The sequence below is a fragment of the Leptidea sinapis genome, chromosome 4 (genome assembly GCF_905404315.1).
Source record: "Leptidea sinapis chromosome 4, ilLepSina1.1, whole genome shotgun sequence".
Taxonomy (NCBI): Eukaryota; Metazoa; Arthropoda; class Insecta; order Lepidoptera; family Pieridae; genus Leptidea; species Leptidea sinapis.
Window position 1 is genome coordinate 16,014,952 of NC_066268.1, and position 27,905 is coordinate 16,042,856.

The 27,905-nt window shown below is 31.7% G+C and overlaps 1 long non-coding RNA gene across 1 annotated transcript in view; it reads left to right on the forward strand.

Moving 5' to 3' along the window:
• LOC126979992 (uncharacterized) overlaps positions 1-27,905 on the forward strand; it is a 486,858-nt gene that overhangs the window by 177,673 nt on the left and 281,280 nt on the right. Inside the window, exon 2 of the long non-coding RNA XR_007732935.1 lies at positions 23,159-23,199. This is a non-coding gene — a long non-coding RNA (uncharacterized LOC126979992). The remainder of the gene's footprint in view (positions 1-23,158; positions 23,200-27,905) is intronic.

The window sequence follows — 27,905 nt, forward strand, 5'->3', positions numbered from 1 at the left end:
CCGTTGCAGAAGAACAGCAATCATCAGAGTTAAGTCCTTGAAACATTAACTAAACTTAACTTAAAAATCATACAAAAATCCACAGTGCGGTTTTCAAAGAGCTTTCTTCCACGTACTACAAAGCTGTGGAAGCGCGTCCACCTTAAAGGCCGGCAACGCTCTTGTGATTCCTCTGGTGTTGCAGGAGAATGTGGGCGGCGGTGATCACTTTACACCAGGTGACCCGTACGCTCGTTTGTCCTCCTATTCCATAAAAAGAAAAAATACAAAAATCCTACAAAAAGCTAAAGTAAAACAGGAAAATAGCTAGAAAGATCGTATCTGTTATTTTAATGAAGTGTTCTATAACTATTGAGGATAGCAAAAATAAGCATATACTGATAACTTGACTTTCTCCATTATAAAACAAAATAGGGCACAGAATTCATTTAAACTCCTTTACAACTCATAGTTTCCACAAGTATGTACAATTGAACCAATCAGCTGTATTCTGTATCAGTTTTTATCCAGCATAATTAGATATCAATTCACCCCATCTATTAATAACGCATATTGAATCGAGAGCTAGAGAAAAAATCGAAGTAGGAATTAATTAATCGTCAAGTGCTCGGGCTACCAGTAAAATGTTTTCTCATTAACGTCTCCACTAAGATTATTTCGCCATAAGCCCCCACCGCATTACTAATCACTGCTTCAAACACTCGGCACCCCACGGTTGAGAGAACTAATAGTCCAAGAGCTAGATAATTCTCTATTCTAATAGAATTATTCCGACAATATATAATAAAGTTGTAAGACCGTGATGTCAGTGACGTCTGAAAATTGTGTCACTGACATCACAGGTACACATACATACCCTGTATTATTAAATGATAGAAACAACTGAAGTTAGAAGAGCGTCTCCCAAGACGATGATACCTTACAATAAAAAAGCCTTAGATTTCATTGAGATTATAAAAGAAAGCTTTTTGGAGAGTTTCTTGCGCCGCTTCTTCTCTATCAGAACGCCATTCGTTTTCGAAGCGATAGTAGTATCTAGATATATTAGCTAGATGTATATTAGAAATTACATCAAAAATAATTCTAAAGGAATGAATTTTGAGAAAAAAAAAATGCCTTTATCCTTCCAGTAGTCCTTTTATGACGCAACTATTAAAAGTAGCAGGAAGATAGTCTTCACTGTAAGCGATAGTCTAAAACCAAACTTGAATAAAGAATTTAACTAATTTTTTAGTGCCTTTTTCATTCGAGCTGATATAGATGTATAAATGAAATTATCAAACAATTTAAGCAGGCTAATCACACTACAATAGTCGATGTCATCCTAAATAAAAAGTGCAGCAGATACGAAAATTCAGAATTTTACTTGATCAAATTTTACAACCTTGAATCGAAATATCTCTTGCTAAGTCAATCAACATTACGCAAAAGCTGTTGAATCATCTTACTACATCTATGGAAGTTTATTAAAATATATAATATATTTTAATCGCTGATTCTTAGACTAGAACCCTCCCTTGTTGGCCGAATTGAAAACGTATAGCCTTCACACACGGGAACCAACATATCAAAGGCGGGTGGTCGTAAACAAGCCAAGATTTATTTAAATTTGGACCAAGAGGTCGCTCTCCCAACGTCATTACAATATACCCCGACAGACTAAATAATTATACGAATTGATTTGGGAAAACATTTTGCACAAAATATTTTTGATTAGGCTTAAGAGCAATAGTCTTCAATTAATAACATTCTATTCATCAACTATTCTTATAATGGCGACAATACTATAATAAATAAAACAATTATATGGAACAATTTAACACAGCTAATACAAGCAAGTAAAAACGATGATAGGTGCAAAAGTATCAACTGCATCGCAGCTAACAACGACCTTCTCCGAATAGAATGCTGAATGATGTTCCATGCACAAAGATCTAAATAGTAAACAGAGTACGATAATTGATAACAGGCATTAAAAATAGTACAGTACATGTGATTTGAAATATTTACATTATTATTATTATTATTATTATTATTATTATTATTATTATTATTATTATTATTATTATTATTATTATTATTATTATTATTATTATTATTATTATTATTATTATTATTATTATTATTATTATTATTATTATTATTATTATTATTATTATTATTATTATTATTATTATTATTATTATTATTATTATTATTATTATTATTATTATTATTATTATTATTATTATTATTATTATTATTATTATTATTATTATTATTATTATTATTATTATTATTATTATTATTATTATTATTATTATTATTATTATTATTATTATTATTATTATTATTATTATTATTATTATTATTATTATTATTATTATTATTATTATTATTATTATTATTATTATTATTATTATTATTATTATTATTATTATTATTATTATTATTATTATTATTATTATTATTATTATTATTATTATTATTATTATTATTATTATTATTATTATTATTATTATTATTATTATTATTATTATTATTATTATTATTATTATTATTATTATTATTATTATTATTATTATTATTATTATTATTATTATTATTATTATTATTATTATTATTATTATTATTATTATTATTATTATTATTATTATTATTATTATTATTATTATTATTATTATTATTATTATTATTATTATTATTATTATTATTATTATTATTATTATTATTATTATTATTATTATTATTATTATTATTATTATTATTATTATTATTATTATTATTATTATTATTATTATTATTATTATTATTATTATTATTATTATTATTATTATTATTATTATTATTATTATTATTATTATTATTATTATTATTATTATTATTATTATTATTATTATTATTATTATTATTATTATTATTATTATTATTATTATTATTATTATTATTATTATTATTATTATTATTATTATTATTATTATTATTATTATTATTATTATTATTATTATTATTATTATTATTATTATTATTATTATTATTATTATTATTATTATTATTATTATTATTATTATTATTATTATTATTATTATTATTATTATTATTATTATTATTATTATTATTATTATTATTATTATTATTATTATTATTATTATTATTATTATTATTATTATTATTATTATTATTATTATTATTATTATTATTATTATTATTATTATTATTATTATTATTATTATTATTATTATTATTATTATTATTATTATTATTATTATTATTATTATTATTATTATTATTATTATTATTATTATTATTATTATTATTATTATTATTATTATTATTATTATTATTATTATTATTATTATTATTATATTATGTGTTTAGTTTTGGGTGAAGTGTGTGGGTGAGAGTTCGAGATATGAATGTTGCTACTGCAAGTTTCGTTAATTAACATAAATAATAATAATAATATTGACACACTTTTTACACAAATTATCTTGCCCCAAATTAAGCATATAGCCTGTGTTATGGGCTGCAAGACAACGATATATTTAATACAATTTACTTACTTAAACTATATCACAAATACATATAAACATACATATATACATTTAAATGCCCATGACTCGGAAACAAACATCCATATTCATCATATAAATACCTGAATGATATTTGTCTATACATAAAGCCTAGATATTCCAGATTTTTACGACTTAAAAGTCATTTTAAGGAATGAATTTGAAATGATAATGTTAATATTGATTTAATTTACATCTCATAAAAAATCAACTAAAAAGAACGTTCGTGTCACTAAGGCTTAAGGTATTTTCGTCTTTCTGAATTCATACAACGTTTTGCGATGCTATTACGGTAAAGGAAAATATCATGAAGAAATCTTCACACACCTGCGGGTCATCAAAGGTCGGATAAATGAATGAATATAAATTCTTTGTACAAAAAATAAAGTTACAATTTGTACGTACAAGATTTATGGTAGCACAATTAGGCGATCGCTACTCAACGATCTGTCTCAGGTAAGTAAGTTAGTGTAAAGTTATGTTTGTAAAATTGACCAACTGGCACTGGGCTTACAAGGGCATAAACCCATACTGTGTTATTAATAAAGGCCAAGTAAAGTTATTCCAAATTTAAACCTTTTTATCTTTATCTTACCTTTGTCATTACAGAATTATATGACAGGCAGAAGGAATTTTAAATTAGGAGTAACTTTACATTGCACTTAGTAACAGGACAGAGACTGTGTTATTACAAGCACGTTAAACATGTGTTGAACACTTGTTTAAGAAAATTTCTATTACAAATCTGTTTGTATTTCAACTGCTTTTTTCCAACGTCAGTGATGTAATTATTGTTACATCACTGACGTTGTTGTGTTGTCTAATAAAACACGTGTCTTAGCCATGCTAAAATTATTTTTTTGTAATATTTTACTCAGAATAGCGTAGAGCAGACGTCGACATCCAAAAACAGCTCGTAACATGTAAAATACTTCTGTCCAAGATGACAAAAAGTTAATTAACCTCTCATCATAGACGTACTTGAAAGAACTAAACAAAGTTTCAGAAGGAAAAACTTCTTCTTGCTTGAACACACAATGAAGAAGAACTAACTGAATTACACAAATTATTTACAATCGTGACATAAGCACTGCACAACAAAAGTGAATGAACAAACGCTCGCTTAGAAACATTTTCTTTCGCTGTTTCCTTTCACAATATCCTGGAAGGGGACGAGAGACTGGACGCACGTTCGCATTTAAAAGCGATAAAAAACCTGAGCTTTTATTTAGCAGGATGACCTAAGTGGCCAAGCGAACGGGAGCAGTACAAAACCCCTCATCTTACCTGTATTTTTCCACTTATTTACTCAGCCTGTTTACATCAGCATTTGTTAGTATGCTTTGTCCGATTCGGAAGATCTTGTTTTTTATAGTACTTCGGGTCTAATTAAAAGGAAAGCACGGACAGTCGAGATCTTTTGATGCCCTCTGTTATATCCGCGAAGAGTTATATGAGTATGAATTTAATTTACTTTTTCAATGGAGTTTGAAGTGGCCCTTTTTGTGTAATGTTATTGAAGTGATAAGTGGAGTTTGTGAATGATTTTATAAGAAATAAAAGATCATCTGAGTGATTACTTCTCGAGTGATGTAAACGATGGTTAAATTGGATGTGCTTTCGGTTCACGTACTTTGATATCAGATATTTGAATATTGTGTGTATTCGTATTTTAAGTATTACTTAGGATATACAGTGTGTTTTTTTTAAGTGGGACAGTATGGGGAAATCCTAAAGTATAAGAGATACAGGGAAACTGTCTTAGGAAACACTAGGTACTTTTTTGTGAAAGTTTCCCTGTATCTCTTATACTTTAGGATTTCCCTATACTGTCCCACTTAAAAAAACAACTGTATATGGCGTTCAGTAAAAGTGACGATCTAGTCGCCTTATAGCATACATAAAACACTTTGAAAATCTTTTTACAAAACTTAAATTCCTTTCTTTATAAACTCAGGTAACTCAGAGAAGAGGTGTGAAGGACACCAAAATCCCTGTGCTAATGACTACGGCTTCATCATCTTTGTTCCTTAATTCCGTGAGTGCGCTGAGTTTTTGTTTGTTTTTCAATTTATACCCAATATTCGGTGAGTTGCTATTGTTATAACACAACTATATTGTGAGACATCATTTTATATAATTATAACAGTATGTTATATAGTATTTGTAGATTTAAATTAGACTTGAAATGAGTCCATTCAAATCGAATAATGACTTTGAACTGTCGTTTCCTTTTTTGGTTTTTATCAGTTTAGTGCCTGGAATATGTTGATATATGTTTACTCTACTTGGAATATTATCGTATAATATAGTTCAGCAGTTTTTTTTTGTCTATATCATCTTGTCTTGTCTTGTCTATATCAGTATAGTTATAATTTATATCATACACAAGCGATCTTGCACTTCAAGGTCAAGGGTTTCTGTCGGCGTAAGTAGATTTCAACCATTTTTTTATAAGTTTTTTTTTGTTCAGTGATGTACATGTATTGTACATAACTGAGAAGCTTATTTATTGATTTTTAAACAAAAAACGTAGATTATCACGACGTAATATAATAATAAAAATCTTCGGATTTATGTCGTGAATTTCCTACCTTACTCAATATTTCACTTCATATGGTATTTGGTTTTATCAATTATCCAAAGTATTATAATTCAATAAACAAGAGTAAATCTCCTATCATTCAGTATATAAATATAAAGTCTAGATACTGAAGGGTTATGAATGTACGGCCGCTAACGCGTGCAATCTCTGTTCATCGTTAATTTCGTGTGTGTATTTCGGCAGGAATATCTCAAATTATTACTATGAAGCATGTAAATTTAGTTTGGTGAAAAGAAAGAACAAGTTGGTGTTTAGTTGATTATAAAACCATAAACACTTAGAAACAAAACCAATTATTTTCCTTGAAAATCCTCGTTGTTAAACTTTTTTCGAAAGAAAGGTCTGTGAAATATAAAATAAAACTACAAATGAAATTATTTGCACTTATAACAATAGATTGTTTCACTAGCTTTCAGATAGGTTCACCGAAATCACCGTAACTATATGCATTCTTTAAAAAAATTATGAATTACAAGCGACATTCAATATTAAGAGAACCCGGAACTTATAGGGTTAAAGTAATTTAACCTTGAAAGGTAGGTCGGGTGAATATGGATGATGTTCAAGTATTTCAAATTTCTTACGAGTTTTGTTACACAGTTTTACATATAGAGAGCCAGTAATAGCTTCATCATTTCAGCCGGAAGACGTCTAATGCTGGACAAGCGCTCCGCCAACGATCATCATGATGATCGGTCCTGCGCTGACCTCATTCAACCTTTATCGGCGATATCGACCTGATCAGTCTTTATGAGGCTTATGGTCGCTCTGAGGGCAAAGGAGAGGGCTACGCTCGGAGTTTGTCTGCGAGATCGAATCAAAAGTGAGGAGATCCATAGGAGAACCAAAGTCAATGAAATAGCCCAGATGGTTGCGAAACTGAAGTGGCAGTGGGCAGGGCGCATAGCTCGATAGACAGATGGCCATTGGGGCAGTAAAGTCCTCCACGTACGAAAGACGTAGTAATGGTAGTCGATTTAATCAACTAGTTTACTATCCTAGAAAAGGAAGTCCATGATCTCTCCGGCAGAACGACTCTCCTTAAATTTCTTTAGGGTTTGTTTCTAGATATTGTGATCTAGAAACAAACCCTTTGAACGATGAAGCTAAGTATCAATCGTGGGTGAGACTTGGGCTTATCAATGTTAAAAACTTATTTGTCGTTTAAAAAAAATAGTCCAAAGAAGTTCGAGAATTGATCAGTTTTGTATATTTAAGTAAGTACAGTATTCCCAGATATGAGATAGCTCTCATCGAAAAACTCCCAGATAGAAAATTTTATCGAAATTATTCCGATACGCAAAATATAGATACAAAAATATGTTCATGCCCGTCTAAATACGTAATGCATTCTGTTTTCGTATAGGTATATTGACTTAATGCTGAGAGCAAATAACTACTTTGGTAAACAATATCGAGGCTACAGAACTGTTGTATAGCTATAAGCTAAGTATAGAGCATGGGTACTTATACGAGTAGTAATAAGTTCAAGGATATATTCTTTTCAAAAGACACATTTGTGATCCGAAATAAATGAACAAGGCTGGTTCGTGCGTGTACATTTCCACACTGTATTAGGGCTCGTCACACTCATTGTAGAGTCATGTAAGGTTGTGTGTGTGTGTGTGTTTGTGTCGAATTCGAGGCTTAGTAGCTCACTTGGCAGGATAACACGAGGTTCCAAACTTGCTTACAAAAGTCATTTTATGAAATCAAAACTCCATAATTGATGTTAAAAGTTATGAATTTAATTGATCTTTGTAAAAAAATATTATCCTTGTTGTTACTCAACGACAATCAAATTTGAAATGGTTCTTCTATGAACTTAGATTTAACAAAAAAATTACATAGTAATATTTTCAATTCACTTTATCATTATCCAGATTAAATACTTATACATATATTCAAATTTTTTTAAACACTTCATTAATAAATAGCGGGATTTCGATGACCTAGTACCGCGCAGTTTTTGTTTAGTCTATGAGTGCTTCTGTTATTAAAACCAATTTTAATTGCTATTCAGACAGTGAAAATGCTAACACCCTATATAATATTTTCTCTCGATCGAATCAGAAGAGTGTTGCCGACCTTAAAAGGTTTCCACGCTCTTTTTTAATATACTTATGTTTTATAGGCCTGGACACAGTTTGGTTGAACGTGGAAGAATGTTAATTGAATCATACTGGTAATGAAGCCACATTTATGACGGTGACAGTGAGGGTTTAGATAACCTTACTGTACAGTACTATAACATACGGAGTCAGCTCAGTTCAAACAGCTAAATCTGAAACACACACACATACACATGGGCAGAAAACATGCAGAATAAAACAACGTCTCTATTAAAAGCCTTTCACAGTGTACTAGATCTCGACGATGACCAACATTCTAATTTGAGCTGATACTGGGGTGCTCCGGATTAATAGATGAGAGCAATACTCTAATATGTCTAATTGCACATGCATTTAACCAATTATTGTGCGCTGACGTGAAAAATAATTGTCTCAATATAAAAAAAATATTATGAACAATTCTGGTTTTTGGCTTTTCCGTATTATCCAAAAGATTCCTCTCTATAAATTTTCAACCATTCATTTGTAAGCTTATTTGGTTCTAAAATGATAAAAATATATTTAATCATAATATCTCATGGTGTTTCTCAATAATCTGACATGTAATAAATCGACTGTCGTCTCTGTAATGAGCAAACCATCGCGTGTACATTAACTCTGCCTTCGACACTAAATGTCAAAGTTGGAATGGCATCCGAGATGACTTCTGCGCATCATAGCCAGTTTTATCTCCAATATGACAGATGGCACAATAAAATTTATTTATCGAAATTACGAGCTGGCATAATGAGAGAGCACGTGTCTTTGAAAGAAGTAATGGCATCCGCGACGAAGAGATATTTCACTGATTTACTGCTTGACTTTGGAACGTTTGTTATATTCTGAGAAAAAAAAACTATTGGCTATGATCCGTCATTTTGAATAATTTTACAATGATGAGATTTCTTTGGCATCTATAAGAATAAATATTATAAATACTTAGTTCACAAGATACCTTAAACTCAAACTGGAAGCAATCCATTAAATTGGAGGGCATATTATAACTTCACAAGTAGTTGTGCCATTTTGACTTGGGGTCAACATTTGTTTAATTATAAGTATCATTAAGTTATTTTGTATTTTACCCGGTGGAATTGAATTAATCTTCAGTTCATATAGATGGTCCAATTATAAATGGTTAGATACCTTTGTCTTTTCTTTTCAATTGTGATAAATGATTGTTTTTTTAGAATTTTTTAATCATAATATTGAGATAGGTGCTATTGCACAAATTTTATTGCCCCAAGCTATGCGTAGCATGTACGGGTAAGCAAGAAACAATTGTACAAATGTTTTTCTTTAGTCTTAATTCCGATCTAAATTTAAAATTAAAATCTGGCACGAGACTCAATTTTGGCGAGACAACACGTCCTGAGGATTCACCGTGTAGAGGCGAAACACGTGTCGAATTGTTTAAAGACAAATATTGGCGGAATTAACAGTAAAGAAAAACTCAAATTATTTGTATAATTATGGATTTCCGCAAAGTAACGCCTACATCAATATTTTTTTTAAGAAACAATGGATTTAATACGATATATTCACCCAGGACCTTCACAAACCTAACCTAATTAACCATACAGCCATATCGGTTGTCAAAACTATTCAAATATAGGTATATAATTACAGTTTATTTTCTAATTACGTACAAATCGTTTCTGAGTAAGTTATTTTACGTTAACACTAGAGCTAGATTTAGCGCGGTTGAAACGCGCGTTTTATTACCGCGAGTTACTATTAGAGAGCGTTGACCCCAGGCGTCACTCATTCGTACTTATAACACACAATACAAGGGGACATATTAACGGTGTTTGCTTACATCCTCTTACCTTTATTGTTTTACAACTGGTTTATTGCGAGTACACTCTAAAGACTAATAAAGCTGTTTTCTATGACTAGGTTATGGAGTTCTTTGCGAGCAGATGATCCACCTTTTAGCGGCATCAACTGCGCTTTAAGGTGCCAATATTGTCTGAGTACACTATCCAAATGTGCCTAAGTCGTGGCGAAATGCGATGGGATAATGATCACATAATACGATAACTAATATTTACGAAAATTATTAAAGCATGTGGTAGATACCTGTAATTGTTTCTTACATTAAGTACCTATATTATATTTAGTCAGTATTAGAAATATATAATGCATCAATGTAAACAAATGTTCGTATTTCTAAATAAATAAATAAATAGATGTCCCGAAGTGGAACCCGAGAGGTACGGATTCAAGTCCTGTATCGTTCATAAATTTTGTTACATATATGCTATATTTATATACCGATAAATTCACAAATTAAGCCCGTGAAAGACACCCAAACTTCATGAAAACATGAACGGACTACATTTATTGCACTTACATTGTAATAAATTATTTTATTTATTTAAACTTTGTCAATAATAATCCATCGTTTTATATGATTTCATACTTGGCACAAATACGTCAGATTAAATTTTAAAAACAAACCATAACGCTATTTCATACGCGAATCTTTAACAAGGACACTTCCCATAACCAGATCAGGAGCACACCTGGGTACTCGAATTTACCCTAAAAGGTCCCAAACGACTACCCTATGTGAAAAGATCACAAATCATCCATTACCGTAATCGAAATTATGATTTAATACTTATACAAATAGGATTTATTTTAATTTGTGAATGCATTACTTTAGGTTCGGATTGGACATAAGTCGTTCCGGAAGCAAAGAGATTGTAGATGGTAGATTTTAAAAATGGAACGTTTGATTTACATTTGAATGAAGCTCCCGGCGATCCAGGTGCGCCGGTACAGTCAAACACGAAAGTTTTTTATTTGCATGAAAGTTAGCAGAAATTAATATGGATGCCAATCGACATGTCTGACCGCATTAGCATCGTCATTTACATCGTGTAAGTTACAATTAAAAAGTGATAAATTATTTATTCATAAGGGCAACAAATTTTTAATTTATTATACTTAGAGGTACTAGTAAATAGAGATCCAAAATATGCAATACTTTCAGTTTTCGACTATCTTCTTTTCGATGATGATTATTCTAGAGTCTAATTCTAGAGTCTGTAATGAAAAAGTACAACATTTTATAAAATGATTTTTTTTAATTAACATCGTATTGCTTCTCTTTCAGAGCGATATTTGTTTTAGAAGATTAAATAAAATCAATTTTTGACGAAAAATTTATGTTTTTTTTATGGATAAGGAGGACAAACGAGCACGTCACCTGATGTTAAGTGATGTTTTTAAGCCTTCTTAGATTAAACTATCTATGTCCTTAACTTTAAGTCAGACATAAATAATCTTTGTTTACATGTAAATATAAAGTTTTAATCAAACTTTTAAGAGTAAGTACTGACCCTGAAGATCCGCAAGCAGCATCTGATTCTTATATGGTAACTATAAGATTATTTAATTGCCTTATGATACTATGAATGTTATCACTTATATTTTTTTATGATTTTTGCTTCCGAGTGTACTCATTCCACTCATAGAGTACAAACTACAATACAAAAACTTAGGGTAAAGTGAATGATAAGTATATACTAAAGATGATTTCAAAACAAGAATTACGTCATTTCTATACGTTTAATATTAGCTTCTTTATATCTATTTAACGAAATATTTCACTTTGACAATTTGCAGACATTGACAATTTTTTATTTTATATAGTACCGATATATTTTTACAATTTTGGTTTTACGTCTTAGCCCGCAAGAATATAGTAAAAAAAAGTATTGTTTATATTTATGATCGCAGTACTATGGTGAATCACTTAAAAAATAACAAATTATTTATATATTGTATTGCGGGGACAGTTATTTCCCGGGTTTCATTGTTTGCAAGCAGTAGTATTCCATATTTGCTTTATACTTGTTTTACAGACCGAGTTAAGGAGGGACTTTTGTAAATTGGGTAAGGTTAACTACCTTTAACACTGGATTAATTAATAAACTCAGGTAAAAACATCCAATCCATGCTTCATAGCCCTACATTTGTGGATGATGGGTCACACTTGAAACTCTTTTATCAATTTTATTGAAATTGATAACATTTCGTATAGTCCCTTTCCCCCAAAGATTCAAAATGGTATTTATCTGTGCGAGGAACGTATTCGCACCATAACTTAACGTTAACTAGTTTTATATTTTTAAATTTAAATTTATAATAATTTAATTTATATTCTTTTTTTTTTCTCGACTAATTGCCTTGCCATCACATTAAAATATTTTGCTTGAAGGTAATGTAACTAAATCTAGATTGTTTTTTTTTGTTTTTATGGAAGATGAAGATAAACTGGCATACGGATCACCTGACTTAAAGTGATCACCGCCGCCTACATCCTCTTCAAAAACCAGAAGAATCACAGAAGTGTTGCTGTAACTCGTACAAAGGTGTACGCGTATTTTTTGAAGGTACCCATGTCTGATCGCCCTGGAAACACCGCACCATAGAGCTCATTCCACAGGTAGCTCACAATATTTCTTATTGTCGATTAATAATAATTATATCTTAGTGATGGTTGTTTTGTTCACCCTAACAAAGTGACGATGTGACGCCGTCGACTACAGGTCCACAGATAATGTAATCGAGTAGCACATATACGAACTTTTTTGATTGCTCTAATGTCATATCAAATCTTAAGCACCAAGCAACTACTGTAATCCCAAGTGAAAGAATATTCCTTGAAACCGCAAATTCAGACGGTGAAGATAATTCTTGACTCAGATGTCAGATGAAATCGTTAGTGAGAAAGCTTCTATAAATATGAGGCAGATTATTTGTCTCGGAATGACATCTAGAAATATGTCTCTCGAGGATTTATAACCACAAAAAAAACTGCAATTGTTATTGAGAAAATCAGAAGAAATAATGGAATATTTAGTTTTTCGTAAATGACTCAAAAAGTATTTATGTTAAAAGATTTTTATTGAAATGTATCAATAGAACATAGAGCAATAATTTAATCTATCTTCATTATTTGTAATTTTTGTAAGGCGTAGGGCTGAAAGTATTGCTCTATCAGATATCTCCACATTATTAAATATTAATTTAGAAATTTGAATAGCTTATGCTATAAACTAGATGCCAGACGTTTGAAAGTATAAAACCATATCGAAAATGATAAATTTTGGATAAGAGTTTGTCTAACAAATTTTAAACTAATGAACATTAAATAATTGTCTTTGCATAATTTAAATTGTAATTAAGATATTCATAAAATAAAACATAAATATTAAAGAGTAACAGAAAATTCCTTCCAATATATCAATGTATAATTACTAAAGTAAAACATATAGCTGTAGTTTTTATAGCAAGACGCTTCAAGCTTGGGAACGTAACAAGAGAAATAAGACATTCAAGCTCTGCGTAATATATTTTTTAATTCAAGTGGGGCGTGTTGGCGTGGTCTTGTTCTGTTCCATTGTTTGTCTTTTATTATTTCGTTGGACAAAGAACGTGTAAACGGTAGCACAAGTTATCGGTGCTTCTGATCAACCTTATACTGATTTATTTTTGTCAGTAAACCGAGATGCGTTTGTCGAAACGCGATATGTAATACCGATCACTGCGTGCTTGTTGCGTTCGAGTGGCGAAACAAAAAATGTGACGTCTTTTGATGGTTTTTTGAGTGATTTTAATGAGAGTATTGCTGTTGTAATGAAGTTTTATATTCTCAATGCACGGCGAAATAACTTGGCGTTGCGTAGAAACGTCGCTTCTTTGTGTGTCTTCTACCGCATTTATCACGGGAAGTGTTCTGAAGAGCTGTTTGACCTGAGTCCTACTGAAAAAATGCACCTTTGCACGATACGCCATGAACTTGGATGTCCTCGTCACCATCAGGATGTGCAGCATTCCTTTACAGTAAGGTTGTCATGGAAATGTTTTTCCACAACATGGGTATATTCAAAAAACGCACATACACCTTCCTTAAAGGTTAACAATGCTCCTGTGATTCCTCTGGTGTTGCAGTATAATGTGAGCGGCGGTGATCGCTGAACAGCAGGTGACCCGTGTGGTATTTTGACCAGTGATAAGTTTTATGGCGTGTTCTACTTTTCAGATATGTCACCCACTTCTCACCACTCGTTACAAATTGAAATATATCATTATTTAAAAATTCAACCCCCATTTGAAAATATGTGCCTCAGACCGGATAAGAACGGGCGCAAGATAATCAGAGGGCTTAATTTTTTTAATAAAATCGTTTAAATTAAACAAATAGTCTGTGGGTGGGGGTTCTTAATGTGGTATAATCAAATAAGTCATTTTATCATAGGAGTCTATGCCAAATATATATAGTACAAATGTATTACTTTTAAAAGAAAATACGCAGACAAGTTGAGTGGATAGACATCCATCTGTTCAAGCGAGCTTAGAATCTGGTATTTGGTATAAGTTACACTATCAGGGTTGATTGCATTTCTAAATTAAATAATTTGCATTTTTAAATGCTGTATGATGCTTTGTTGTGTTCAGCCTCGGTTGTTTTACCGTCTTACGTAACACATTCTTTTAAACAGACTTCAATAAAAGAGGAGGTTATTAACCTCAGGACACCCTCGTTTATAAAGTATAATGGAACTAATCTGGATGCATTTCAAATTAGGAACCCAAGCCAAATCACTTCATTAACTTCTTCCATTTGAGGTCGGTAAAAGATAAAAATATTCAGATAAAAACAAAATACTTAGGATCATTAGGTATGAACGAAATCTGTTTACAACAATAAATAGAAGACATAAAAAGAAATAAAAAATATATAAATAAAAATGAATAAGCCACTTGCCCTTTACCCTTCTAATGTAACAAAAAAATACATACATGACAAACTCAGGAAGTTGTTGCAGTTGACGCCTGTGAATTGACCTCGTTATCCCGAACAAAGCAACACATAAAACAACCGCGACACTCAACCCGACGTTTGCCTTTTCTTAAAAATAACATCATCTCTTCGCAAGGTATCATTAAGTCTTTGCTTTCGCACCCGCCGCGCCCTGCTTACCGCGGTAATGGAGTACTCAACGTTCCTTGTTTTTTTACCTCATTAACAAAACACTTTTCAATGTTTTCTTATTCTAAATTGTTATCTTGTCTTAATTTCTTGTAACCAGTGGCATCTTCGGTGCATCTCCATCACGATCGGTCATAAGTATCTCTCTTTATTTCACTCCAGGTCGCTTTCGCTTTGTCCATGACAGCTTTGAAACGTTGCAGACTAGAGCCCGTCTCTGTATATTCTGGAAATCCTTTCAGAGCGTGTGGGATATTCCAGCTTTATGGGCGCCGTTTGTGACTGATTTAGAGATACAGGATCTTGACAGCCTTCTCAAAAATTATCATTGGAATTTTTTTCAGTCCAGTAAATGGCGAGATGAACTAAGCCCCGGTGTTATCGCGAGATGGTTTTGGTATCCTTTCATGCCTCAAAACCGTAAACAATACGGTCTTCACTTTGGACGATAATATTTTTAGTTTTAGTCTCCGAGATACTTTCTGTTATTGCACAAAGGTCAGGGATGTGAAAAGCTTGCTTTTGCTTTAAAATTTGGAGGGTCAACAATGAATTAGACGATGGCATGTCCTTACAGATTCGCTTATATCCGAGATTTGATATGAAATTTGCATTATTCATTAGTTTATATTTATTGATTTGACAACACTGAGTACTGCAATTTAAATATTTTCATAGTTAACATTAAGTTAGTTAATAGGTCCTTTTAAAATGTTTTTTACTTATCACCTTGCAAATAAACTGTTAGATTTTATTTCACTGTTATTGAGCTTTTAACAATCTGCGTTTTATGGTTTTCCATATTATATATACCATTTCATTCCATATTACATATCATGTAAATAACAATTTTGCGGGTTTGATACTCGTAAGCCTCATAGCGTTTCCCATGGCAAAACCAGCTGTATTTCTAAATGTTCAGCTGCAACGTAAATATGCTAGGGTTTTGTTTAATAGTAATAATATAAACGCACTTTTACACAAATTATCTTACCCTGGCATAGCCTATACTATGGGGTCCAAGACTACTATGTACATACTTAAACTAACATAAATATATATGAATCACAAACAAAGTTCCAAATTTATCTTATAAATGTTTGTACCTAACGAATTCGGGACATCTAGCTCAGTGGGCAGAGTGACTAGCCGGAGTCACTGGGCTATATGGATCGCCTAATTGCTTTTTTTTCTAATTTTCTAATTTTTTCGTATTTGAAAAATGTTTTAAATACACTTTAATTGTAGTTTTGTTTAAGCTACTACTCTCGTAGCCAAAGCTCTAAATAAATAAAATTATTATTTTTAATAAAGAAATATGTATTAAATATTTTGCCGGACCATAATTGTCCAACTTACCTCTTCTATAGAGATAATTACAGATATTCTTCTCTCTCGCACGACTTATATGTCTTTGCGCTAATGTATTGCAAGGCTTTTGTTCAAATAGCTAGCATTCAATTCAAGTTGTGGTGTCAAATTTAAACTTACAATATATTTGATAAAATTAAAATTACATATGTTTTCATCATAGGTGTATACAAAGCTCTATGATTCATTTGGGGGAAAATATAAATAGGAAACACACTTTTTTGCTGCGACAATCCTAAAGCATAGTTAGAAATTGAACTTCCCCCAATTAATTTAAATAAAATTAATTGTTAAAACATTTAATTTAGTATTAATATCTCATTAATAAAGTAAAATATATTATTAGAGTCTCAGTCTATAAAAGAAGCAACAGTGTTATTGTATATTAACATATATATATAACTTTAGTTTACGTGCCTCTCTCGATACGTAAGCAAAATCATGACCCGAGGCAACAAAGTCCGCCAAACTGAGCAACAGCTCCAGCTAACCCTTGTGAAGCTAAAAAGTACAAGGGTCAGTACGAACTACGAACAGCTTCTAAAAGAAAGGGACGCCAACGACATCGAGGTTTTAGACATTCTAAATAAAATAACAATTTAAAACCTGATCTATGTCAAGTGCACTTAGAAATCTCTAAGTTGTTTGAGGAAAACAAATTCTTGATAATGTTCTATATGTTCCTAAGCACATTTAGGAATTTGATAGAAACTGTGACAATCATAATGTTAACACAAGGAACAAACATAAACTTCATATGCCTACTACTCGAGTTAGTACGTCTTATATTGGGCGATGTATATGCTTTTACAATATGACCCCAGAAAATGTACAAAACAAATGTGTTACGAAATTCAAAAGAATTGTTAAAAAACGTTTGTGTGGCAAAGGTTATTATAACATAAATTATTTTCTTAATGATATTATAGACTGGAGCGGACACCCTCAGGCTCTTCAATTATAAATGTTTATTGTACGATATTACATTGTAATCCATACTTTGATATAAAAAGCCCGCTGAGTGTCCTGCGCCCGTTCTTCTCAGGTCTGCGTCTGAGTCTATTTTGAATGGTTGGCAGTTTTTGACGTTCAATAAGTGATTTGGAATCCTATTTTGAATAAAAATATTTATATTTGAATCAACTACTCGGCCGTATTGAGGACCTCGCCTTCGTCTCATGCCCACAAATGGCACCCTTGTTCTGAATCACCCAATACTACTCATTATATGATTATATGGAGGTACAAATCTTGGAAAAATACTACCAGTATTTCATTATTAGAAGACTCATATTGTTTTTCCCTAATAATATTATTGTAAAGAAAATATGCGCCCACAATAACTTCTGATTTTCCCGAGCGTTGGTGAGCCCCGTTCTTTTAATTACGGCTGGGGGGAGACGCGGGAGGGACGGGGCTTGACTCGAGAAAATATTTAGCCACGCGTCCTCGCCAACCGGTCTTAATTACTAATGAGCATCTATAAAAATATATCAACAGTATTGTTGGCTATATAATATTTTATACCTTGCTATTACGATTAAAGCTTAATGCTTAATTTACCATCCATTTTAATAATATACTAACTATTAGATGCTTGTGTGCGTTGCATCTAAACACCCAATGGCATCTTTCAAATTTCGTAATATACGCTTCGTGTTATTTTACATTGAAATTAATAAAATACTGATGATATGTGATCCCAGTCTTGTGGTATAATTTTAACAAAGTGCTACTACGCAACTCAGCATTTTAGTTTTAATTTTAAGCAAAGTTTAACGTGGCACGTCAACGTCACACATTGTTTGAGACTGGCTTAAATATTCCCACATGGGCGTAGTATTAGTTGCCGCACCTAATTTAAGATATTAAGATTATTTTATCATAATAAGACCGTATCCATTATTTTAAAATTACAAGATAGTTCTAATAGAAAGAAAGAAAGAATGTTTATTGTACCGTATAGTAAACAAACAAAATTGAAGTATATTATTTCCTATACGTCAGAAAGTGGTCCCAACTCAGCATATTTGCTGGTTTGAAAACTAGCGCTGGCCATTTGGTGACGTCGCCTTAAAGATAATTTAAAATAATGATTAATATTAGGTTGTAAGCTAAAACTAAAAAAAGCAGTGAAATAATTAAACAAATAATAGGAAAATTACACGTAATTACCTTAATTATATTAATATTGCAGTGTTTCTCGGTTCTGTTATAACGAGTGGTATATTTAATATTTTTAAATTTAGTACTGGTATACTCTGTGGGCGCACGTGAATCTTAATTCATGTCAATTTTGATAAATGCCAAAAAAAAATAAAGTTATGTGCCAATGTCTGTGACTGACAACTCTGTCAATGAAAGTATGTATGTACATTTTATTTTGAATCAATATTAAGTCATGCTCTTTATTTATTTTATTTCATGGCTAAGTATGATTTTTCGATATAACCAATAAAATTTAGGAACAATTTTCTTGTCATAAAGCATAAAAAATATATATTATTATATAAGGTCTGGCTATAAATACCTACTCTTATGAAAGAGAAACAATAATATTATTACGTTATACGTTTGAATTTGGAAACTGTCATTTTACATTATGAATATCATTTTGTTTTCTCGCTTTTGCGCTACTCTGTATTAAATATTCTAGTGATATTTAATTTGATTGGGTTGATCAAGGAAAGCCTACTGAGCAGAGTTATTACTGTTGGAGAATTACTTAAAATAGTTACCAAGCTTTTATGGAGCCGTTATGGTATATGCAATTACTTACAACTCTTCCTCCGCTTGGTATTCTACGAATGTTTGTGAATTTTGTCTTGGGAGATGAATACAGCGCCCCCAATCATATCGTGTCTTTTAGGAGTTGACTTAGACCTTATACGTGCTCTACTTGCTCTGGTCATTAAATTGATGATTTAGAACTGAATAAGGTCGTAAAATTAAAATAGACACAGGTCACAGACAGTCTTTTAATTTTATAATTGGAAGAAAAAGACAAACGATCCGTATATTTGCTGTATAGGTATGACGTATGCTACATACGTATCGCGTGATAGTATGTGATCACCCAAGCCCATAATTTCATGTAACACCAAAAGAATAATAGCAATGCCGACCTTATAAAGCATCGAATAAATTATAAAAAGGAAAACCGAAAACACAATGGTATGTTTGGGAGTGGTGAGCGTCAATGGTTGTACCTCTTCTGCCATCGATGCTTTTATTTACTAACGAGATGTTTTTAGTGGCAAGCAACATTTTAATCAACAGAATGACGGAGTTTATGCTCAAAGCTCGTTAATTAACCAACATATAGAATACGGCCAATATCCGACTTCAATGATAGTTTAGTCGGATGCTAAATATCGAAGAGTCATCCATGTGTTTAAAAAAAAAAATAGTAAATCATAGGTAAAAAGGTTAAGTTTAAAAGGCGGTTAAGTCTCTTAATAACACTCTTTTTCCATGACAAAAATATTCCTTTTAGTCTCACTAATAATATATACATTTATAAGCTCTTTCTATTTTTTTTCTTTTATTGCGATTCAAAACTTCTTCTTTACTATCACCGAAATGTCTTGTAGTTTTCTATAACTGGAATCGCTATTACTTTCCTTACTTTCTTAGGTCATATATCCACGCAAAACATTTACTAACATCGTGATTATAGTACGTAAGTAGCATTCAGTCTTCATATTAACAAAAACAAAAATAATTATATAAAAACTCTTACATTTACATCACACAATCGTACAAGACACACATAGCCACGTTTAATTTCAAGAAGTACAGCCATCTTCGCCGGGAAGCGACGGAAAAATAAGAAGAAATCTCCGGAGCAAATTAGAGAGGCTCGCTTCCGTAATAAGAGTGGACCAGGGACTCCTATTAACCGAGGCCCATATTGTTGTATTATTTTTTCATCTCATATTCTTTGCTTTTACTTACGTTCGTTATTAATACTGTTTGGTACTGGAAGGCAATTTAAGAATGCATGGTTTTAATGAAATACTTTATACTGTGTTTGTGTATATAAAATTTAATTCTTGGTTAAGAACTTGAGTGCTTACATTTTTTTGGTATTGTTTGTACGATAGCCAAAGAAGACATAACGGATTTATTAAATACACTTTTCTTTCTGTTTTATGATAATTATAGTTATAATTTATAGATAGGGCTTATAAAGTATACTGAGTCATATTCCCAATATTCAATTCTCAAAAAGATTTGAGACGCTTATAATATACAAAACTACTTACTTGAGTAGTAAATGGGAATTTAAAAGAATGTTGTAAATATTATAAGCAAAATAATCAATTAATTGTTTTAATATGCATGTTCGTATACGATCAGGACTATTCACTATGAAACCGCGGCATAAACATAATATTAATTCCCAGCAATTAATATATTCGATAATTAATTGGTGCAAAAAGTGGCGGGGAGCAGAATCGTAACGGAACCGCGTTGGCATCGCCGTAAATCACATTGGCACAATGCCGGCAGGTGGCGTCGGCGTCGCGATAATGCGCGCGTTTAATTACGTGGAATAATTAGTGAACGGAATATTTTCCGGGCCCTAACTATCTCCGTCGTCTTCCGGCGATAACTAGGCGGTAATTGCGGATTAACCTCGCATTCAGAATTTAATAGGTGCTCAAATTGAAGCTCCATACTTCCACTCGAACCCCAATAATGCTATTTGTTTGGTGATGTAGAATTAATTAATAGCTTCATCTAATTTAATATATTGCGTGCGTTACTCGAGGTGTGAATTATTTCAAAACTATGCATCAACAAACTCAATGGGGCTATATCAAATATGAAAGATCATTGGTAGTGAGTGTTTAAGGACAGATCCTTGCATGATTTTTTGCAGGGCTACCTTTTTACAATTTATACTTTGGATAATCTTTATAGTACTGTTACTGATTACGTAAATAAAAAAAATAAAAAAAAAAAAAAATAAAAAAAAAATAGTGCATCTCTTCGAAACTGAACCATTGAAATCACATTAAGTGCACTACACCAGACATATACAGAGGTTACGACATAGCTCACAAAATCATCGATCTTTCCCATTCATATTTGTAGCAAAAAATATTTCTAAAACCAACCGAGCTGAGTAAATACGTGGCGGAATGTATCGAGCTGGCATTAAATCTAGCAAGTGAATGGATATCGGGAAAATTTAATATACGTAAGTGGATTTCCAATATTTTAAACTCCGCTCGGCACCCAGTGGCGATTGTTTTAGAGCCCGTGGGAGCATCTGCCGTATTGCTAGCGTCACGACACACGCTGCCGTAATTTGCACTTTATGATACGTGAATAATTCGCGATAATCCCGTCCGACCCCCGTCTCCTCTGTAGCGCCCCACTCCCCGCCTCCACGTAACCACGACGACCTTTGATCTATGTTGTACAAGGCGAAAAATAATAATATAAGCGCATTTGGCCCTCACCTGGGACAATCGGCCAAGTCTAGTTGCGATGGGGGGGGGTGGCTAGTTGAGCGTGAACTTTGATATCGGCGCGAAATATTAATTTCGCAGCGCCAATAAACAGTCGAGCGTACGTAATACTGGCAAATTAAGCTGAGTGCCTTTAATATTATTTCGCAGGAAATTTGAATTTATGGAACGATATTACCTTCTTCCTGAATTTATTACGGAGCCGTTCAATTTGGTTTCGATTCTTATTTGTAATGACACTTTTTAATTAGTTTTAAATGATTCATATATTTGAGTAATCCCAGCGTCAGTGCTCAGGTATATTCATCAAGATTCTTTGATCTGTTCATGTTTGTATGATCATACACATGTTTTAAAGTTATAGATGTCTTATAGAATATTAAACACTACAATATCATCCTTATCATATGCATGCGTGGTCTTCGTGGAACTTGCTACTTAAAACAAAACTGTGCAATAAACTTTCTTGCACGTTATTCTCAAGTTGATATGATTTAGGTTCTTTCAACTATTTTTTATATTTGTTAACTGTTATTAAGCTATAGCTTGCTATCGCTACTGTAGAGAACCCTAATTTTAGTTATGTAAATATACTATCTCGTACAATGAACACTCGCAATATGTTTAATTTATCTTCAAACAGGGGTAAGTCTGAACAGGTAAAGCGCTTTATACACTTTTCGAGCTGCGTACAGAAAGTGAATAATATGGAACCTGCGGCAGTCGATTTGAATAATAAACAAAACGCCCGGTGAATTTCAATTCTGAAAAAGTTTTTGAACGCTACCGTTGTGGGGCAATTACCAATATTACTTAGTAGTAGCTCAAAGCACGCCAGATGGCGCTGGGGTGATGATTTTAAAATCACTGAACATTGTTCATAGCGCAACTAATTGCAGGGAAAGTGGGGTCGAATGGACTCGCGAACTAAATCATTTACTAATAGAAACGGGGATTTCACAAGGTTTGTTTTTGGTGAATGATTCAATTATTTGAGTAGTAAGTAATTGATTTCTTTTATATTTCAGATTGGATTTGAAACCGGATATTCTCTGCACATTTCAAGCGAGTGAGTATATTAAATGGATAAAAGTTGTTTCAGTAGATATAAATATTATTATATATTATAATTTCAATGTCGTTTTATATATTGTATTATTTTACTTTTGTGTGTAAGGGGGTGTCTTATAAATATGTGAGTCATTCATGAGGTCAGGGAGGAGTCTAAATTATAACTTGTTAATAAAAAGAATTACGCTAAAACTCTTTATGAATAAATCCAATGATATTTTTTATTTTTTATTTATTTAGATAGTTACACCAACAACACATCATTATAAAATTAAAATTTTAGCAAGTACACAAGGGATAGTACAATATGACATGAATTTTACAGGTGTTAACAACATTTACAATAGTGCGAAAAGAGTAATAAAGTTGAACAATTAAAATTAATGAAATGAAGAGTTAAGCAAAAATGATGATATTAAATGACTTAAATACATTACTACTTCAAAAAAGAGATTTATAAAATTTATAACTATACAACAATACATTAGTTTATTTCTTATATTTAACTTACATAACTAAGATCTTAATATTTTAATGCAGTCGGTCTTAAATTTATTGATATTAGTCATATGAAAAATATCTATATTACCATTTTTTGCAGTGATATCGTTATAAGAGCTCATAATTCTGTTTAAGGGGGCGTTTTTACCTATATTAGCTCTGCTGATTGTTGGGCTGAAAATATTTTTAATAGGGAATCTTGGTCTATTTCTAGGGACTGTAAGATTAACATTTATAAGACATTCTGGGGATATGATTCAACCATGTATAATTTTATGTAAAGTAGACACATCAGTTATTTTTCGTCTTATCTCCAACGAATTCATATTGAAATGGTCCAGTCTTGTTTTATAGTTTGCACGATAAGGGCAGGTTTTGTCTTATATAAAGCTCAAATCAATTTATTTACATTAAAAATATGCATTTTGAAAAATCTCACGTGAGAGGGGGGTATCAAACAAAATCTTACACAACTCACGAAGAGGAGAGGTAGCGTCTAAAAATTTTGTACTATATGTCTGTGTAAAGGTCATTGACACACATTGATTTAAGGAATTGCTTCTCTTTTGTGATCAAGAACGGCCGTCGAATCAATTCTTGCTCGTCATATGAAAAATATCGACATTGACTTGCGTCATCTAATAAATTGACAAGTCAAAGTCAACAATAAGTTTTATTTAATTTACTATCACTTAATGATCAAAGAATGTATTGTATCTGAAACCATATTTAGCACTTAAACCGCAAAGTCAAACTCTATTTTCTTTCTATTATTCTATATTCAAATATTCAATAAAACTAACAAAGCAAATTTTATCATCATCACACGTTACTGAAAACAACGTACGTTCCTTAGAACTACTAGATAAACTTTGCCCAATTTGTTTTAAAAATAAATGATCGTAAATTAAACATAACTATATTAAGTACAGTTAAACATTTAAGAAGCGACCTCGCCCACAGAATGGCCTGGTCGATTGAATCACTGAATAAATCTCCTATTTCCTGTGAATCAGATTCATTTCCTTTTTACAACGGTCGATGTTCATTTGTCAATACATTTCGACCGAGACCTTTAATTTGTCGATTGGTTTTAATAACGCTAAGTGCACTCGTAATCTTTTATATTTATTTCGATAGGATAAAGGTGCCTCGTGTATTTTTTAGGTCCGATCGCGTCTTTAGATATTTTGTCGGCGGAAGAGAGGTTGTTTAGCGATTGGTATATAAATTTTGATTTGAGTAGAATAAGACGAAGTTAATGATTATGTTTTTTATTGCGAATATATAAAAATACAAGGAAGGTTTTCCATCGGTGGTAGTTTGGCTTCCAGCACAGATCTGTCCTAAAGTTATCTCTGACATGCTTGCAAGAAATACAAGAAATGTAGTGGAGAACATTTCTTTATTTTGCTGTTTTCGACACGTGTTTCGCCTATACACGAGGCATCCTCAGGAGGTGTTGTCTCGCCAAAATCTGGCACGAGACTTCCAAATTGGTAAAATGTGTGTCTAGGGGACACACTTGTATCTTCTACAACCATGAACGAGATCTAGTAAGTAGTTTTTTTTTAATACGTATGAATGTTGAGAGCTTAATTGCACTGTATGATTTTGAGCAAATATTTTTGCCTTTTCCATTTAAATAATTTAATATCGTTTTCCTTTCTATATAAATTTTATATTATGTCCATCACATTGATTTTAGAATGTGATTCGCGTTTTATCACACAACTTTTACTAAATAAAGTCTGAGCATGTCTCTATAGATATGAGCCTAAGTTATCAGATAAAATCTTATAAGTTATGTTTGAAACTGATGAATGTTATTCCATTCATGCAATAAAAATGTTTTTTATGTCATGAAAAGGCAATTATATTTTTTGTAAAACGCCATTGACATTGTACATCCATCTGTGAAGAAGACTATCTTAAGTAGGTATGTACTGTAACCTTATGGATGCGTAAAGAACGGCGAATTATAACTGATTTTATTGTGTTCTCATATAAATAACTAAGTTAAGTTTATCAGAAATGAATATCTTTAAAACCTGCTTACTCGTATTTGAACGTTTTTGAAAACTTGTCAAATGAGATGTATCTAATAATAAGGAGTCTGATACTGCCACTAAATTACACAATTGTTCCAGTCGATAAAACAAAGCCTATGACCTGTCCATCTTAGAATTATCAGCACCAAGAAATATCATACGCTTCCGCGCCATCGGCGCCCAAATGCTTTTTTAGCCAAAAAGCTTTATCACTTCCGTGGGGACTGAGGTTATGGCGCACCATAGATAAGATTCACTGGAAATGAAAATTATAAATTGTCCAGTTTTTTTAGTTTTTCTTACATTGAACAACTATAATAAATATTAATTCACATAAGTAAAAAACTTATGGTTGAATAATTTATGGACATGTCTATTGCTGAAAATAAACTTTATTTAAAAATACACAACGCTTACTCATCTTATCGTCTTTTATTATATAAATTTAATTTGTACCAATATTCATGGACGATGCGGGGTATAAACCCGCGTCTTTCAGGTGCCGCATGATCTATAAATCTTGGTAGGTTTTCACCTTTAAGCACACCTCTGATACCCACCACATTTTTTAAATCCTGCTACTGCTGTTCCCGAACCGATACGACATAGAGACCTTCAAGAAAAGATATGTGTGGGGGATACACATCTCTTGACACCTGAGCGGGTACCACTCCGCATCCTGCGAGCCTCTTGCCCAATTGCCCCCTCTTATATAAAAAAAAATAAAATCGTGGCGATAAATCCCCAAAGCAAGAAAGGCAACAAAAATCTAATCCAATGTCAAACGTGTCATCGACAGAACCGAGTTCTGAATGTATAATATTAAAAAGCATTCAAGTTTCATTTTAATTTAATTTTAACGGACAATATCTTTTGCCTGGATAAGGTCTAAATCGATCGTCAAAAATCCTTTCTAGTCGTATTATGTAAGCACATCTAGTATATCTAGATCTGAGTCCCGAACTAGTGCAGAATGCAGGCAGTGGATCACTTTTATAGCCGGATGCCGTAAAATAAATGTCGCGGTCCATCGCTGGCTCCGTCTAATGACGTCCACATATTAGACTACGAGCCGCTCTAATGGATTGAGGATGACCATAACAAACGTTAAGGATATCATTACAGTTGTTTATATGACATTATTGTCTTCAAAGTCCAAATTGATTATTTTCCATATCAAATAGAATAGGAATTATTTTGCTAATAAAAAAAAAATAATTATTTTTGTAGAATAAGCAGTTTTAGTGGATTTAGGATTGTAATTATATGTTTAAAACAACTTTACTCACGTTCTATTGGATTAGGTCCTTCATTAGGGTGATAGATGAGTTCGCTGTCGAGTCCACTCTCGCACTACGTGCTTGAGCTGCAACTGAGCGGGGAACGCGGGGTGCGCCGGCTATAGTGACCAACACCATGAGACCTGTGAGGTTATGCCAGTTTTGGTGTTCAGGGGAGCACTACCTGTACTCATAATGTCTACTACATAGTCGTCAGCACTGTGGGCCTTAATCTGAGAAGCGTTTAACAAATTCGGTTAAGCGCATTCTTGATGAGATAATTTAAAAAATGGTCGCATCGAGTTGGACGTGTTTCATGACTCTTTATATAGTTATATGAAAAAGATTTGGGAGCATTTAAAAATTTTGTTATATTATTGTTATTAATTAGTTTTAAAAATCTAAAATCATTTAATATTATTATTATCTTAAAGTTATTTGACAAATTTATGTACACCGTAATTGTTATACATATCAGACACGATACCTAGTAGGAAATAAGACTAGATTGTAAGAATATTATGTGTTATGTGGTTGTACTTGACAAATAAATAAATAAACAAATATTGGACAGAGTATTTGCCCTGTCTCTATTTTATTTTATTAGTCGTTACATGTTTATTTGTTTTATTATTATAGAATGTCTTATTTAAGTACTTAAATAATTTATTTTTCTAAAAGTGATGAGATGACTTAATATAATACTGACACATTTTTTCATATTATATTATCTTGCCCCAAACTAGACAGAGCCTGTACTGTAGGTACAAGACAACGAAATTATTTTTAGTATAATATACTTATTGTAACATAAATAGATATAAAAATCCATGACTTGGAAAGATCCATCTTCATCAAACAAAAGTATGCAC